The following is a 17,924-nucleotide window of genomic DNA, read 5'->3' as shown; positions in this document are numbered from 1 at the left end:
TTCAGTACTGTCTGCAATGACTGGCAGCAGTGCTCAAGGGTTTCAGACAGGAGTCTCTTCCAGCCCTACCTGGAGATTGAACACGGGACCTTCTCCATGCAAAGCCACTTCTCTGTCACTGAGCCAGCCCCCCTTCTCGCTCCATGTTGGGAGTGAAAATACATATGTCAGACACAGGCCTAATATATACTTTCCCCCATGTTAAAGGGATGTTAGGAAACTGGCATGTTTGGGTCTATAGACTTCAACCAATCTACCCTCAGCACTTTATAACCCCTTTTGATCCCAGAGCTCTGATGTCAGGGGTAAGGTCTCCCTCTTTGAAGGTGGGCATCTCTTTGCCTTCAGAGAGGGAGATCCAAAACATTCTATCCTTCCAGGGACCATAAGGTTGAAGGCCCGGTTCAGTCTCAGCTGAGACGGCCACAGGGCTGAGAGAGAGATTCAATACACCATAGTTTTCAGAATATGGAATTTTTGTTTCAGCCTGTGCATTCATTTCTGTTTCCTTCTAGCATTCACATAGGAAAAGGATCTTGTGAATTTCAAGGAGCCCGCAATAAGTAAAACATTGTTTAACCGAGATAACAGTAGGAAAACTCTGGCCAGATCCTTTCAAATAAACATTCATTACTGGTTTTAGCAGGTAAAGTACTGGCAGACTGATAAAGCAACCATTAATGAAAATGCCACAGGCAAATGAAACCATTTTTATCAACTGTCAGGCAAAGGTTGCTTCTTGTATGTGCAAAATAATTTGGACACTTTAAGCAATGTTTCCCCTCCAAAAAAAGAGAACAAAATAGAAATCTCCTTATGCTTATAAACAATGGCTTCGATCCAGACTTAGACATGTTTATTGTGGACCCATTGAAGGCTAATTTCAGTCCTAATGATTTTGGTGGGTCTTCTCTAAGCATAACTTAAGTTGGATCCAATCCTGGAGGATTATGTTAAATGTTTGGAAATATTTACTTCCAGCTGGGTCATCGTCAAGTGTGCAGGTGCAAAGAGGAATTAACACCACAATGCTCTGAGTTACAATTGTTATTTCCTGGCGGTGATTTATTTAAGCCAGAGTATTTTTCATTCAGCACACCAATATGGGTCACAACCTGCAAGAGGCAGGTAAAACCAAGTCTTACATTACCTATTTCATGCAGCTTCATGATGCATAATTAGGGCTGTGTGCATGTTGCCTCTTGAAATTCTCCATATTTGTGGTCAAAGAAACGGGGGGCCATTTCACCAAATTTCTTCTTGGGGGAGGCAGAATTCTTATATTTCTCAGGGATGTGCCCTAGCACAGCTCCTCTCCTCTGGTATTTCTGTGCTTCCACAATTCCCCAGGACCTAGCATCATTTCAGGGTTCTGTGGAGGGAAAATGGTGGCCACCCAAAGGAAAAGAAAAGTGCACAAGTACCTGCTTTTTCTAGAAGGGAGAGAAAAGAAAATTTCAGGATTTGTCTCAGAAAAATGTTTTCTGGGAAGTTTTGGCTCAGCTCTACTCAGAATGCTCCACGTAGAGATATTTTCTAATATCTGAGCATATATAGTGCATTTTATGACTTATGCTTACATCAGAATGAATCCACTGTTTCTGATGTGGTTTAAGATACATTGGGCTCACAATGCAGTGCAAACACTGATCCTAGTTCAACTGGAAATAGTTCTTCCTTGGGGTTATTGTTATTCAGTTTTTGGTTTCTGGATTGCCCGCACCAGATAGTCCTGCCCACAGATTCAACCTGATAAAACCCCCAGTAATCTTATTAACCACCACAGTGAAACCTGAAATGGACAGAATTATCTCTACCACAAAAGCAATTTGATACTTATCCTCCAGTATTATTATCTCCTCACACTGTTTCATATTTATTACAGATTTTACTTTTCCTAAAAGATCTGGGGTCATTGCACGGACAGGCGGAGTCCCCCCAACCCCAGGCAACCCCCGAGCAGAGTAATGACTCAAGACAACGTGCTATGGGATTAAAATTGGCAACAGCTTTATTAAGTTTTAGATGTGGGGAAACCTTGGCTCAGGCATTGGGCATTTATCCTTCCCAGTCCCCAGCTGGGGGGTTATCCAGAATGTGTGGGGTTGGACTGGCTCTGGAGAACATATGTTCAAGCAGATAGCCCATCCCCTGTTTCGCTGCCGTTGGAGGGGTAAGCAATGACAACCTCTCAGCTTATGGCCAATACCTCCCCTCAAGACCCCTTTAATGGGGAACCCTGGTATCACTGCCTCAAGGGGGGCATGGGTCACCACTTCACGCCCCTCCCCCCCATTTAGGAAGATAGACTAAAGGATTATGCCCAAGGCCTGAAACCTCCAAAGTTGTGACGTTTTGCTACGGGAAAGGCAAAACCTGCCAGTGCAGGAAAGTTCCTTTCCGGCCCTTCAACAGCGACCCTGACGTAGCAGCACCTGTGAACCTGTGAAGAAGGGTAAAGGTAAAGGGACCCCTGACCATTAGGTCCAGTCGTGACCGACTCTGGGGTTGCGGTGCTCATCTCGCTTTATTGGCCAAGGGAGCCGGTGTACAGCTTCCGGGTCATGAAGAAGAGGTTAACTTGCAAAAGAAGACAACTGAAGGAGGGGAGGGTGGGAGAAGCTCTGGAGCCAACTGCTGCTTCTCAGGTAAGATTCACCTACTGTTGTGTGGGCAGGGCGGTCCCTCCCTTTACCCGGCCAATCCCCTGGCAACGCCTCCCCAGGCGGGAATTGGGCGATTGGCTGAGGTAGGCAGAGACCTCCAGGTATCCAGCCTGGGAAGGATGAAGCCAGCCTGAACTACCAGGAGTCGCACTGGGATCCGGGGGGCTGTGCACAACCACACAAAAGGTGCCCCCCTGTGAACTGCCTTGAGATCTATGGATGAAGGGCCGTAGTAGTAGTAGTAGTAGTAGTAGTAGTAGTAGCAGCAGCAGCAGCAGCAGCAGCAGCAGCAGCAGTAGTAGTACAAAGCTATTTAAAAATATAAATCCAGATATAATTTATTTCAAAAATTATGCTATGAAGCCTCATGAGTACCAATAGGCTTGCCATATGTCAGGAAAATTCCTGGCATGCCCTGGTTTCCATGTGATCGGCAAGTCCTAGGCGCTGAGGTTTTACCCACAGCGCCACCCGCGCCCCTGTTGGGGGGGGGGGAGGTTTCCCCAAAAAAGCTCAACAATGTTGGTGGTTTCCTAAAAAAGAAAAGAAAAGAAAAGCTCATCAATTTGGGGGGTGTAATGAATTTTACTTTTTGAAATATGGCAATCCTAGTCTCAACAATAATTTTTTGAATTTATTACCTGCCTGTCCCACCTTTCCTTCAAGGAGCTCAAAGCAATGTGCATTACTCCCTCTATTTTATCCTTGAAGCAACCCACAGGGATAGATAAGGCTGAATGATGGAGACTGGCCTAATGTCAGCCAGTGAGTTTCATGACTCAATGGGGAGTTTAAGGTGTTTCCACAGTGACTGTGTTACAAAGGTGTCTTGTTTGTGTGTGTACACGCGCCAATTATGTGGCTATAACAAGTAAGAGTGTGCTTCTGTACCTAATTAGGTTAGTGGGAGTTTTCTAAAGTGGTTTCAACAAAATGGCTTCCTATGAGCAATTTTTCCGGTGCACAGGGTGATTCTCCTGTTGTTTCTCTACTCAGTGTTTCAAAATATGTGCAAGGCAGCAGTCATAAAATGGATGCACATCTTTTCCTTTCCTTTCCTTATAATGTAAAGGTAAAGGTAAAGGTAAAGGGATCCCTGACCATTAGGTCCAGTCACCGATGACTCTGGGGTTGCGGCACACATCTCGCTTTACTGGCCAAGGGAGCCGTCGTACAGCTTCCGGGTCATGAGGTTTAGACCACAGCGCCACCCGCGTCTACCTAAGAAGTGCTCTGGCATCTCCCAGGGCTAGTCCAACTGCACAAGCCATCCAAGATGTTGTAAGGCATATGCATGACAGGGTGAGCTCCCGTTGCTCTGTCCCAGCTTCTGCCAATCTAGCAGTTCAAAAGCACACTAGTGAAAGTAGATAAATAGGTACCTCTGTGGCAGGAAGGTGAACAGTGTTTCCATGTACTGTGGCTTCTGTCACTGTCCTCCGTGCTCCAGAAGCGATTTAGTCATGCTGGCCACATGACCTGGAAAGCTGTCTGAGGAGAAACGCCGGCTCCCTTGGCCTGAAAAGCAAGATGAGAGCCACACCCCATAGTCGCCTTTGACTGAACATAACCGTCCAGGGGTCCTTTACCTTACCTTAACTTATGCTATCAAAGATAAAACACCTCATGCTCTCTTGCCATTTTGTACAGGGTTTCAGAGTGCAATTCTTGATTTAACATGAGGCAGGGCTTTTTTTCAGCTGGAACTCAGTTCAGGCACCTCTCAGGTGGGCGCCATTGCCATTATAAGAGAACAAGATAGGTGTTCATGGTGAGCTCCGGCACCTCTTGTTCTGTAAAAATAGCACTGCAATGATCTGAGAATTACACCCCATATTCTATATCAGTCTTGGAAGAATTACACTGGTACCCAATTTGCTTCTGGGTCCAGATCTTGACTTTGACATCTAAAGCCCCAAATGACCCAGGTCACAAATAGCCAAAAGAACTCTCCTCCCATTCAGGCCAGCTGGGAAGTTAAGATAAGCAGGGAAAGACTTGCTAGTAATTCTGCCAACTTCAGAAGTCCATAGGATGGCACTATGTGGTAGGGCCTTCTTTGTGGTGGTCCCCAGACAGAAACAAATGAGTTATTTTACAGTGTGGGCTATATATGTTGCTGTTGTTAACTTTGCTGTCTGGTCTTTGACCGCAATAAAAATTGATTTGATTTGATACATAAAAATCAATTAACTTAAGTGTGTGATGCTCATGGTTTACTCTGAGTATGATTTAATCTGATACAATCCATACTTATTAAATATATGGACTTACTTTCCAAGAGCGTTATAATCAATGCCTTTTTTTCTAAAAAAATATGTTTAGGGGTACTCTCATTTTGGCTCAACAAAATCACCATTTTATAGTTCAAATTGGGAAAAATAAATACAGTAAATGGACAAAAGTACAAAGATTCACAAAATGTTTAGGGGTATGCGTCCCCCCAGAAAAAAGCACTGGTTATAATGTAATGAAACCAAGGCACTTTTTTTCCTTGTTTCAAATGATATATTGACATTTTATGTTCATCTTTTAAAATATTTCTTAGCCTTTGGTGACATCTAGTGGTGGAAATAATTCAGTTTTCTTTGGATTATGTCCAACTGTGAAGAGCACCTAACTGCAAGCAGCATCTCAGGAGCCAAATAGCAGGCAGGGTGGGAGTAGTTTTTAGCAGAAAACAAAGATAAGGATATGCAGATATTGTCCTTTACTCTGGTTCAGCGCATTGTCAAAACTGTTCTTTAAAATTACCCGCAAACCACCTGTTCCCAAAATTACCCACAACCCACTAGTCTCTTCTGAAATACTGTGTTTTGATGCAGTTTCCCCAAATTTTCACTCTAGCCCCATCTGCACTATCTATTTAAAGCAGTAGCAAAGCAACTTAAGTCATCATGGCTCCCCCAAAAGAATCCTGGGAACTAGTTTATTCAGGGTGCTGCTAGCTTTTAGGAAACCCTATTCCCCTCAAATAACTAATTTCCAGAGTGTTTTAACAGTCATTTCCTTTTTTTCCAGGGAACTCTGGAAATATTATCTCTGTGAGGGAGACAATTCTCTGTGTGGTAGACAATGTATGTATTTCCCCCACCTGCAATCCCATAGCCTCCAGCATTCCTCAGATGAAAATAGGGACATCTCTCCCCCCGCCCCCGGTTATACCAACAGGACATAGCACACATGTCCTCCATCCTCCTGAGAAAACCCCTTGAGCCATCTGCCCACCTGTCAAAATGACCTGCAGATGGTGGAGATGGTTGGAATCTGGCCCGTAAGTCAGAAAAGGTTTTCTTCTGCAGTATAGTGTATGGAGAACAGCACTGCCAGTAAAGGTGCAGGTTGTGTACTTTTCAGCCAATGAGGAATTAACTGCAGAAGCAATAACAACATACATTCATAAGGACAAAAGGCAGAAACTGGTGCGGGAAATAACCCAATTAATATTAATCCACTGCTCACAGATCCTCCAAGTGTTCCTACTTTCCAGGGACAGTCCCAGATTTGCAGGAGCCTTCCTGGTTTCTTTCTTTCTTTCTTTCTTTCTTTCTTTCTTTCTTTCTTTCTTTCTTTCTTTCTTTTTATTTTTTATTATTATTATTATTATTATGTAAATTTTATCAACATATAAAACACATACATATACATTTGCACAATTACACAATACACGTACATAACACACTACCTTATATTCATAACATAGAATCATAGAATCATAGAATCATAGAATCATAGAGTTGGAAGAGACCACAACGGCCATCGAGTCCAACCCCCTGCCAAGCAGGAAACACCATCAGAGCACTCCTGACATATGGTTGTCAAGCCACATAAAACATACCTACATTGCAATGTACTCTTGAGTATTATACCTACCTATACTGTACATATCAACATACCTACACACCTACCCCACACGGACACCGACCAAGTGACTTGACTTCTTGTTACATTCTTGTTACACTACTTTATTTTTCCAACTAGCTTAAACACATCTCATTACTTCTTTAATCTCTTCTTCTATCTTAACTTTACTCTCCTTTCACTCTAATCATTTTCTGGATTCACTCAATATCTGCCAGAAATTCTACTTTTCCCACATAAATTTTGATATATACCTTAAAGATAGCCCACTCTTTATTCACTTTTTGTACCATCCTGGTTTCTGATTTGATCCTGGAATGTCCCGCTTTTCCTTAGGACGTCTCTATTTTCATCAGGTAAATGTTGGAGGGCATAGAGTTAGGCGACTCCCCCAAGCCAAGGAGATAAGTAACTGTGCAACCTTTAGAAGACATCTGAAGGCAGCCCTGTATAGGGAAGCTTTTTTAAAAAAATGTTTGATGATTTATTGAGTTCTTGTATCTGTTGGAAGCTGCCCAGAGTGCCTGGGGCAACCCAGTCAGATGGGTGGAATAATAATAATAATAATAATAATAATAATAATAATAATAATGGAATAGGACATCCCTACTTTCATCAGAGAAATGTTGGAGGGTAGGTGCTCATTCAAATACATTTCAAGGACTTTTAACATTGGCATGTGGTGTGCAGTAAGTATATATGATCTCATCCAAATGGTAATATTCCAGCAACTGATCACTCTGAGGTCCAACTGATCACTCTGAGGCTAGGATGTCAGCTTCCAAGGAATGGCAGGGAGTCAGAGTCTTTACACTCAGATTTTAAACTTCTTTATCTCAAGCCTGTGGGATACTTGCAGATGCCACACATCCATACACTTGATCAAAGTCTGAAAGCGTTTGCCTCTCTTGACAAGTAGCAGCTAAGAGGGGTTTTTTTTAGCAGTCAAGGCAGCTTACAGGCACCTTCTAAGAAAGCGATGGTAAAGCAGTGGCCCTCTAAATGTTGTTGGACTCTGATTCCTTTAAGCCCCAGGCCCATGATGCCAACAACATCTGGAGAGCCATGGGTTCTCCACCTGTGATCTAAGACAACAAACAACAACAGTTTTGAAACACATAATTTAAACAAATAACCGTAAACTATATATGTACAATGGTACCTTGACTAAAGTCCAGTCTATTATAAGTCCATCTTGGACTTAGTCCAATTGCAACCTGGAAATGAGTGCTCTGGGTTGAGTCATTTTTTGATATAAGTTGGGCCCGGCTGCTGTTTTAGGGGTTGCTTTTCATCGTCTGGTTGCTGCTGAGTGTGTTTTGCTGCTAATCAGAGGCTTCCTGTTGAGACTGCTAGCTGTTGAGTCCCGAGAACCCACACAACACAGAGGTAATATTTGGAGGTTTTGTTTTTGCTTTTTTTGCGTTTTGGTTTGTGTGGCTTTTTCAGTTTTTTGGCTGTGACTTTGTTTTATGGGACTGACCTGTGACTGTGGCTTGTGGCTTTGTTTTTGTGACTTGTTTTTGTGACTGTGTGGAACCCAGTTCAGCTACTGGTTGATTGTGTGACTGCAGAAATGATTAAAGCCCCTCATCCAAACAATGACTATCATCAGTGCATGTAAGGGGGGGGGGAATGTTATTTTTTTCCATCTACAATATGGTCTTATTTATTTTATAATACAGTACATTGATTATTGCCTTCATTTTATGGATCAATGGTCTCGTTAGACAGTAAAATTTGTTTTAAATTGCTGTTTTAGGGGGTGTTTTTCATTGTCTAGAACGGATCTATCCATTTTCAATTACTTTCTATGGGAAAGCATGCCTTGTTTTAAGTCCGCTTTGTTTTAAGACGGGACTTCTGGAATGGGTTACGGTCTTAAATCAAAGTACCACTGTACACCTTTAATAAATAAGGCCAATGTCCATTGTACACCTACAAGGGACTAATCCATACTGAACTCTGTTAGCCCTGCACCTAAAATTAATCAAACTAGGCACCAGGCAAAGAGCTTGGGGACAGCATTCCAAAGATGAGGTGCTGAAACAAAAAAGACTTGGGGTAAATGCCTTCACACTATCACTTCTATCAGAAATATGGGAAACAGGGGAAGTGGTAAAATTCTTGAACCATGTTTTCATGCTACATATGACTGGCTCCCCACATGGTTGTGAGTCCCCAGCAGTATGTCCCCCTCTGGTAAAGAGTTACCTTTTAATCCCAAACTTTTTGCTGCTCAGAGAGAAAAGAAGAAAGCACACATCAAACTCCTTTGCAATCGCTGCAGTTATATAAACAAATGCATTGCTATTACATTTCAGCCAAAATGGATTTAGAACAAGGACGAGATCATATTAAGGTGAAGGATGGTTTGACTGTTTCCTTGCAAAGGTATTAAATGAGCGCTGTTTGTTAGCACAATTACCATTACACAGTCACCCCTCCTTTTAAAGTTCACATCTTTCTTAGTCTGAAGAATAGTCAAAGCTCATAGCTTCCTCCTTGCAGAGTTCCTCAAGGATAAAAAAGGTAAAGGTACCCCTGCCTGTATGGGCCAGTCGTGTCCGACTCTAGGGTTGTGCGCCCATCTCACTTAAGAGGCTGGGGGCCAGCGCTGTCCGGAGACACTTCCGGGTCACGTGGCCAGCGTGACGAAGCTGCTCTGGTGAGCCAGCACCAGTGCAGCACACGGAAACGCCGTTTACCTTCCCGCTATAAAGCGGTACCTATTTATCTACTTGCACTTAAGGGTGCTTTTGAACTGCTAGGTGGGCAGGAGCTGGGACCGAAAGACGGGAGCTCACTCCGCTGCGGGGATTCAAACTGCCGACCGTGCAATCGGCAAGCCCTAGGCACTGAGGTTTTACCCACAGCGCCACCCGCGTCCCTTCAAGGATAGATTCCCCTTTATCACTTTTCATTGCAGAGTTCCCCAACCCCTTCCATATTTGATGGGATGAGATTAAAGTGATTTGCAATTAGAAGGGTTCCCAATTGCATGGAGAAGCCTATGGAAACACCGCTGTATGCGCACAGAGTCCATTTCATGCTTCCACTGGGTGTGCGGATGGCAGGCCACTTGGCACTATTGAACTCTTATGCCCATGCATACATACAATATCCACAGGGAAGAACAAGGGCTCTTTGCTTGTGTGGCAAATGGCTTAATTTTTCATGTTGTGCTGCTTTTGCACAGCCTAGTATCTGGTAAGTCAGCAATGAGGAAAACTTGTGGTCCTGCAGACACAGCTGGAGTCCACTCCTAGGGGCCATGGGGTCTTAATCTTCCCCACAATAAAATATTTGAGGGGGCTGGGTCCCCCTCAAAGTTGATGGGCACTGCCATTCAAATGGGGTGTGTGCACCCCATCATGTGATTGATTGTGTGAGACGGGACTTGCCCCTCCAATTTTTTGTTCAAGTTGACACCCCTGGCTGGACTACAGCTCCTATCAATCCTGACTCTTGGCCATGTTGGCCGGGGATGTGAGAGTTCAGCAATACTTGGGCAACCACAGGTTCCCTACCCCTGAGGTAAGTGGTGACTATTTAATTAAGGTAAAGGGACCCCTGACCATTAGGTCCAGTTGTGACCGACTCTGGGGTTGCGGCGCTCATTTCGTTTTATTGGCTGAGGGAGCCGGTGTACAGCTTCTGGGTCATGTGGCCAGCATCACTAAGCCGCTTCTGGCGGACCAGAGCAGTGCACGGAAACGCCGTTTACCTTCCCGCCAAAGCAGTACCTATTTATCTACTTGCACTTTGACATGCTTTCGAACTGCTAGGTTGGCAGGAGCAGGGACCAAGCAATGGGAGCTCACCCCATTGCGGGGATTCGAACCGCCAACCTTCTGATCGGCAAGTCCTAGGTTCTGTGGTTTAACCACAGTGCCACCTGTGTCCCTATGACTATTTAATTACTACAAAATTAATGCCAATTAGAATTCAAGCTGATTAAAATTTGAGAAGGATTGATGCCAGTGTCCAGGGACTGCATAGTTAACAACAGCATCAGAAAAAAGCAGTGAATTAGGTGATAAATTACTTTATACTTGCCAGTGGCAAAGAAGTTGATCAATTGGGTCTTCACATTAGGTTTACTGTTGATTGAGGGCTAAATCTCTGCACTGAATAAGAACCGAATGTAATTAACTTCAGGCAATAAAAAATTCACAGCAGGTGTGTGTGTGAAGTACTGAAGTTTCATTATGCATTCCTATACTATTCCCATCACACTTATGTTAAAGATACCAGTGAGCTTTAGCTATTCGATATTTGCATTCAGATTATGCATGTCAGCATATCCTTTTTTTCTCTTTTCTTGGCTATAATGCTTGTCGTGTGTCTGTATTTTAGAATCAGCCTTTAATGATAATTCATTTCACTTTTCCATTTGAATCTTAGTAGCCATTTCCATCCGGTTTCCATTTAAAAGGCAGCCAAGGGGAACAGTATCTGCGATAATGAGATGGCAGAGCTGGAGGAAAGCAGATCGTAACATTTAAGGAAGCAGATCTGTCGGCAGTCACAAGACGGAAATACAGAAGAGAAGACGCAAAAATGTTCCCAACAGTTGGATGTTTTTAGTAATGTCACCATTTACAAGGTATACTTTCACATCCTGGAGATAAACCAAAGAGGCTGCCAAGTGAAGCCCATTTACCTTTGATTAATGGCATCCTCTGAAACAAAAAAAGTCATCAGATAGATTTCATCTCACACAGAAGATGCCTTGTTGGGGAAAACAAGATATCCAAGGCTGTAACGTTAGCTATTATTCAATGACAGTATAGAACCCTTAGTAAACTCGGGCTGGAGGTAAATGTATTCCTTTTTCTAAATGCTACAAAGACAGGGAATACACAGTCCAGTTAATAAGAGTACAAGCTTCAGGCAGGAAGGATCACAATTTAGAATGGGAGCAAATATCAAAAATTGACTGAAGTGCTGATGTTCTGCATGGTTATGAGATAGATTTGTGTGTTGTTGTTTTAAATTTGCTTCCTATCAGCAATGAGACAGGGACAAAGAGATGCACTTGTTCTGTTAGGGTTATCTGGTTTCTGTTAATTGTTGCTGATAACTTTTAGGCTGCAATCCTGTGCACATTTACCTAGAAGTCAGCCCCATTAAACACAGCGGGACTTACATCTGAGTAAACATGGATAGGATCATGCTGTTAGACGCATTGATCATCAACTGCTTGCTAGAAGTCTCTGCTTCTCAGCCCAGTGGGAAGTTGCAGGCAAGAATTCGCAACACAGCTGTAGGCAAGAGAGTTGCTTTCATCCGTGCTGAGGCTGTGTTATACATGACTGGCTTAAAACACAGTGAGGCTCCCCACTGCAACATATCAGAATGCATTTGTGCATTTCCAAGTCACCTGCTGTCTGTCCACACCAGTGGGTGGAGAAAGGGGGTCTGGATGTCTTCATATTGCTCATGCTTTCCTGACACAGTATTTCTCAAGAACCTATGGGATAGATATGGATTGTGGCTAACACCATGCATACATGGCTTTACAAACCAGTAGTGGGAGCGTGCTGGTTGCAGAGTAAATGGGTGTGTGTAAACAAAAAAATTCCTTCCAGTAGCACCTTAAAGACCAACTAAGTCAGTTCTTGGTATGAGCTTTCGTGTGCATGCACACGTGTGCATGCACACGAAAGCTCATACCAAGAACTGACTTAGTTGGTCTTTAAGGTGCTACTGGAAGGAATTTTTTTGTTTTGACTACGGCAGACCAACACGGCTACCTATCTGTAACTGGGTGTGTGTACACAGCCTTAACCTCTGAATATTAATGCACAAGTTTATTGGGCTGGCTATGACGACAGTTGGCAGGAGGTGAGCATTCTTCCACCTACAGACATTTTGTACTTGCTTATCTGAAGGTTTCCATCTGTAAGTGTTACCGCAAGTTGCCTGCCAGCGCTTTTAATACCTTGATGCTTTCTCTCTCACAAAAATAGCAATGAGGAACATATGCTTGCAGAAGCCAAACATTAGGCACACCGAGGTTTCAGTATGTTTCAAGATAATCAGGAATATAGCACAGCTCTGATATGAAAGCAGACTTCTTGATTGGAATCTGACTCAGTAAGGACTCAGTAAGGAAAAAAGGGAAATATAAGTTTTGAAATCTATATATATCTCCCCACCCCCCAACTTTGCCACACACAAGTGTGGCTGTGGTGGTGGTTATTTTGAGGCCCAGGATAGCAAACATATCACCAGTGTAGAACATAGCATTCTAGAAAACAGAGCCCCTGTGGTGTAGTTGATAGAGCGTTGGACTAAGACCTGGGAGACCAGGGTTGACGGCACTGTGATCTAAACCACTAACCCTCTTTGGGCCTGCTGTTTGGAAGGTTGGCAGTTCGAATCCCCATGACTGGCTGAGCTCCCGTTGCTTTGTCCCAGCTCCTGCCAACCTAGCAGTTCGAAAGCATGCCAGTGCAAGTAGATAAATAGGTACTGCTGTGGTGGTTTCCATGCATTCTGGCACTCATCACTGTGTTCTCTTGTGCCAGAAGTATTTAGTCATGCTGGTCACATGACCGGGAAAGCCGTCTGTGGAAAACGTCAGCACCCTCGGTCTGAAAGTGAGATGAGTGCTGCACCCCATAGTCGCCTTTGGCTGGACTTTACCTGCCGTGAAGTTCCCTGCATGGCCTTCGACCAGTCACCATCTCTCAGCCTAACTAACCTTGGATAACAATGAGGAGAGAGGGAGAACCGCATGCACCACATTGAGCTCCTTTGGAGGAAAGGTGGATATATCTAAATGTAATAAATAAACAGTTACAAACAGTTTAAAAATTATGCGAGTGATTTCAGGGTTGCCCAGAACAGTGTCTTTCAGACATCAAATGCCTGGGCAAACAGGAATGTTTTAAACTTTATCCTAAAAGCCAGTCGGAGATAGATGCACATTATGAGGGAGAGCATCCCACAAATGGGGAATGACTACTGAAAATACCAGCCTGCAACCCTCAGTGGCACCAGCTATAAGGCCTCACCTGAGGGTTGCAGTGTCTCAGATAGTTGATCCTGGGGAAGACACTATTTTAGGTTAGCCTGAGAACCAGGACAAATAGCTCCATGTTTGATCGTTGGTTTTTCCTGTTGTAATTTTTGCTTCATCAGTTAATAGTACTACTATTTAAGATGGGAAGAGCTGCAGTTGATTTGCCACCACAAATTCTTTTCACAGTTCTCACCTGTGAATTGTAATGGCAACTGTTCACTGGATATTTAAATGTTTCCCATTTAATAGATAGTTGCTTGTTTATTGCATTAATATGCCTCCCTCCATATTTATCCCAGGGTGGTTTATAACAGGTAGAATGGGAGAAAGTGGGTCATCCCTAAATATTTATTTTCTTGCTGTGAAGTACCAAAGAACTATATAGTTTTGTAATGAATTGCATTTTCTTTTCATTGCTGGTGAGAAATCAGCCCTGGTGCTTTTGTATTGTTAGCAAACAGATTTTATTAACAGCTTTGCAGTTTAGATAAATTGTTATTAATATTTTGTTCAATGCAGCTAAGAACACCTCCAAATCATATTAGAGGCCAGAGAAGTGCAACTACAGAAATCTGTTAAAGTGTATTTCTACCTAATGAGGTCTGTCTTTAAGTATGAGCTGATCTAGGCAGAAGTTTGTTCCCCTCACATCCTTCAATTCAATGCAATCATAAAGAGATATGTTTTAGAAGGAAATAGACCTTCCTTCCTTCCTTCCTTCCTTCCTTCCTTCCTTCCTTCCTTCCTTCCTTCCTTCCTTCCTTCCTTCCTTTTTTTTTTACCTTTAAAACATATCACATAGTAAGAGCAAGCTGCAAACTAGGCTAGAAATAGAAATCTTTTCTCAAAGTCACAAGTTAATACCAATGACATGGGTTGTGGGAAGGAGAGAGAGAGAGAGAGAGAGAGAGAGAGAGAGAGAAGTACTGACATGCTTGTAAGCCACATATTAAAGGCTTAGGTTGGTTTGTTGTTGTCTGTTGACCAGGGCTGGCTCAATACATTTTGCCGCCTGAGGCAAGGGACAAGATGGTGCCCTCCCACAGCAGACCCTCCTTGTTCCTATTTTCCAGAGATATTCCTGATTTAGAGACGCCATCCCGGTTTCTGATTTGATCCCAGAATGTCCCATTTCTCCTTAGGATGTCCACATTTTCACTGGAGAAATTTTGGAGGGTATGGAGTTATCCGACACCCAAGCCATCTGAAGGCAATCCTGTATAGGGAATGTTTAATGTTTAATTATGTTTTTATATATGTTGGAAGCTGCCCAGAGTGGCTGGAGCAATCCAGTAAGATGTGTGGAGGTATAAATAGTAAAATTATCATTATGGAATGGGATGTCCCTAATTTCATCAGAGAAATGTTGGAGGGCATGCCACAAGACACAAAGGGAAGCCAATCAGATGGGCAGTTGACTCTTACTTCAATGGTGGTGAAAGTATCTTCCACTGCACACAAGGGCAGCATGCTAGTGTAGGAGGAACAGGACACGCAGTGGTGGACATTTGGGGGGCCCTGAAGCTCAAACTGTCCTTCACAACCAGCAATGGAGGGTGTCTAACCCAGGCCTGCAGCAGAATTTCTCCTTGTCTAAGTGGAGACAGGGGAACAGCTTGGAAGGGATGTCGCAGTTAATTCATAGTAGGGATGGGAGATAAATCTGATTAGAGTTTGCATTTCAAGAAAAAAACCTGCCTAATTCACACTTTCTGAAACCAGGGGCAAACGAAGGCGTCGTGACACCCAGGGCGGGTGTTGCTACATAGGGTGCATGTGCAGGATCACTACGTATGGTGCGCCGTCCATAGTGACGCTGTACATGTGCTGTACATAGTGGTTTGCCGCCAGCGCCGGGATCCTCTGCTCACGGCTGCAGCCGCGAACGGAGGATCTTCCACATGCGGCTTCGGCGGTGCAATGGCTGCTCTCGCCACTGCGGTGGTGCGAGCCCCCGCGGGGTGCCTTCTTGTCACCCCCAGACATGGCACCTGGGGTGAACCGCCCCCCCGCCCGCCCCCCCATTTCAATGCCACTGACTGAAACAATACATGGACTGAAACGTGTCCAGCCTTTGAAATTCATGCTTCTCCAACGTTTGCAATGCTGTTTCCTGTCAAGTAATTGGTGACGATGATGCATATACTTGGTGAAGTGCCCATTGAAAAGTATATGTCAGTGAAAATAATATGCATTATTTCAGGGAAATGCATTATGTTAGGGGAAGTAGCTTTGCAGAAATATGCATATTCGACAAATTTGCATACAAGCATGGGTGTACTCAGAGATATTCTCACTAAATTTCTGTAGTTGACCTCCTTTGTAGTGGGTTTTTTTTAAAAAAAATCTGGAAGATAATATTTTAGTTTTCTGTTAATTTTGTTGCTTTGACTGTATACTTTACATTTGACTTTCTTCAGAAATGTTTGATTCTGGATTATTTTATTGATGTTTTAATATGCTGTAAACCACTTTGTGATTTTTCTTAAAAATATAAAGCGGTATAGAAATGAAATAAATAATAATAATTCTGATAATTTTTCATAATTTAATAATTAATTATTTATTGCGAACTGGTGTGGAAATGTGGAGAACTGACCTCAAGATTGGGAAAAATTGAAATTGACAGATTTGCCCATTCAGGATATATACTCAGTAGATATCCATAATGTTCACTTGGTAGATTCAGGTATTCCTGGGAACATACCCAAAATGTTGATTCTGTACATCAATAACTCCTTCCCCCGTAATTTTCAATGACACAGATACCAAAAAGTTGGAAACAGTGACTACTTCATAGCAAGGCCAACTAATATTGGTGGGAGTTTGTCCTGTGGCACATCATTCCTACCCCCAAAATCAGAAATCCTTATGCTTTGGCTTTCAGCGAAACAGGAAAAGCATTTGAAGGGAGGATAGCAAGGAGGAAACAAACACTGTTTATTTACTTCCAAAAATGCTTTGCACCACAATCTCAAGTATCAGATACCGAAGTGGTTTAACAATTGCCATATAGGAACAATAAAAACCACATAAAAAATTAAAATTAAAGAGCACCAGCTAACTATCTCAAAAAAAACAGAAAAAAGTTTTTTCTTAATTGCCTGAAAAAGCCTGCCAGCATAAAGAAGTTTTCAGCAAACGTTTAAACTTTAATGCGGAAGACACCGGCAGAATCTCTTATTAGAAGTCCAGTGACATGATAGGCTTGGTTTTGTGTTTGTACAATGAACCTCTCCAACTCAGGGGAGAATCAGTGATGTTTCTACAGATGCTCTCAGCGATCAAGCTGGGATATAAGAGCACAGGTTGTCCCCAAGATACCCTGGAGCTAAGTTGTTCAAGTCTTGTAAATTAATACAGGGAACTTTAACCTGGCTGGGTAATAGATGGGCAGCCAGATGTTTTAACAATTCTGTCCCATTTTGTCGGCAGTCTGGCTGCTGCATTCTGTAGCATCTGGAGTTTCTGGTCCAGCCCTGAGGCCAGTTCTACATAGAGCACATTGCAGCAACGCAGCCTTGAGCTTACCATCTACAATGCTCAGGCTGTTGTGATACAGCTTGTTCTGAATTTCCAGATGTCAAACCACAAGACCATCATTTCTTGGAACAGAACGCTAGATAATATGCAACTCTGTCAATTTCCCTCTATAAAGGGAAGAGATATTTTTTTTAATGTATATAAAAAATAAAAAGTACCAATCCAGTAGTTTTGTAGGCCCCCAACAGGCAGAGACCGGTTTAAGGCAGTGTGACCAGTTCTGCTGCACTGGGCGCTGAGCTTTTTTTGGGGGGGGGGAGTGTGCTGTAGGGCATTGCAACTATGATGTAGGAAATTGAACAGAACGGAAGGTGAGAGGCAGGGTGGAGGACACCAAATTTTGGCCTCGCCTAGGACACTGCTGAAATGTGAAAGGATTCTTGCAACAGGAAAGCAGATGGCATTTCCCCTCAGATTCCTCCGTTTTATCAGCTCTGCCATAGAGGAAATAAATGCAGAAAGACATCATTCAAAGAGGCAAGGAACTGAGGGGGTGGGGTGGCATCATAATAGGCCAGTTTGTCTCAAATTGCAGCCACTGTACAGCTTGTGGAGACTTTGCCTTTTATGTAGTGAGCCACCAGGATCAGAACGCTAATGCAGGCCTTTTGACATGTGTCACAAAGCTGGACTTTGTTCTGAGAGTCCCTCTTGAATTTCTGCCTGGTCATTGTCATAAGGCGGATAAGCAGGGAGGAGATTTCACTGCAGCTTGTCGCTGACAAGAAGGGCAGCTGTCGCTATGCTTTTTCAGACGATTGTTTCCTGACAGCCAACTCAAATTTGAACTTCAAGATGATACTAATTCTAATCCCATTCTC

This window comes from Podarcis erhardii (assembly GCF_964252035.2).
Source record: "Podarcis erhardii genome assembly, chromosome: 9".
Taxonomy (NCBI): Eukaryota; Metazoa; Chordata; class Lepidosauria; order Squamata; family Lacertidae; genus Podarcis; species Podarcis erhardii.
This window is presented reverse-complemented; position numbering follows the sequence as displayed.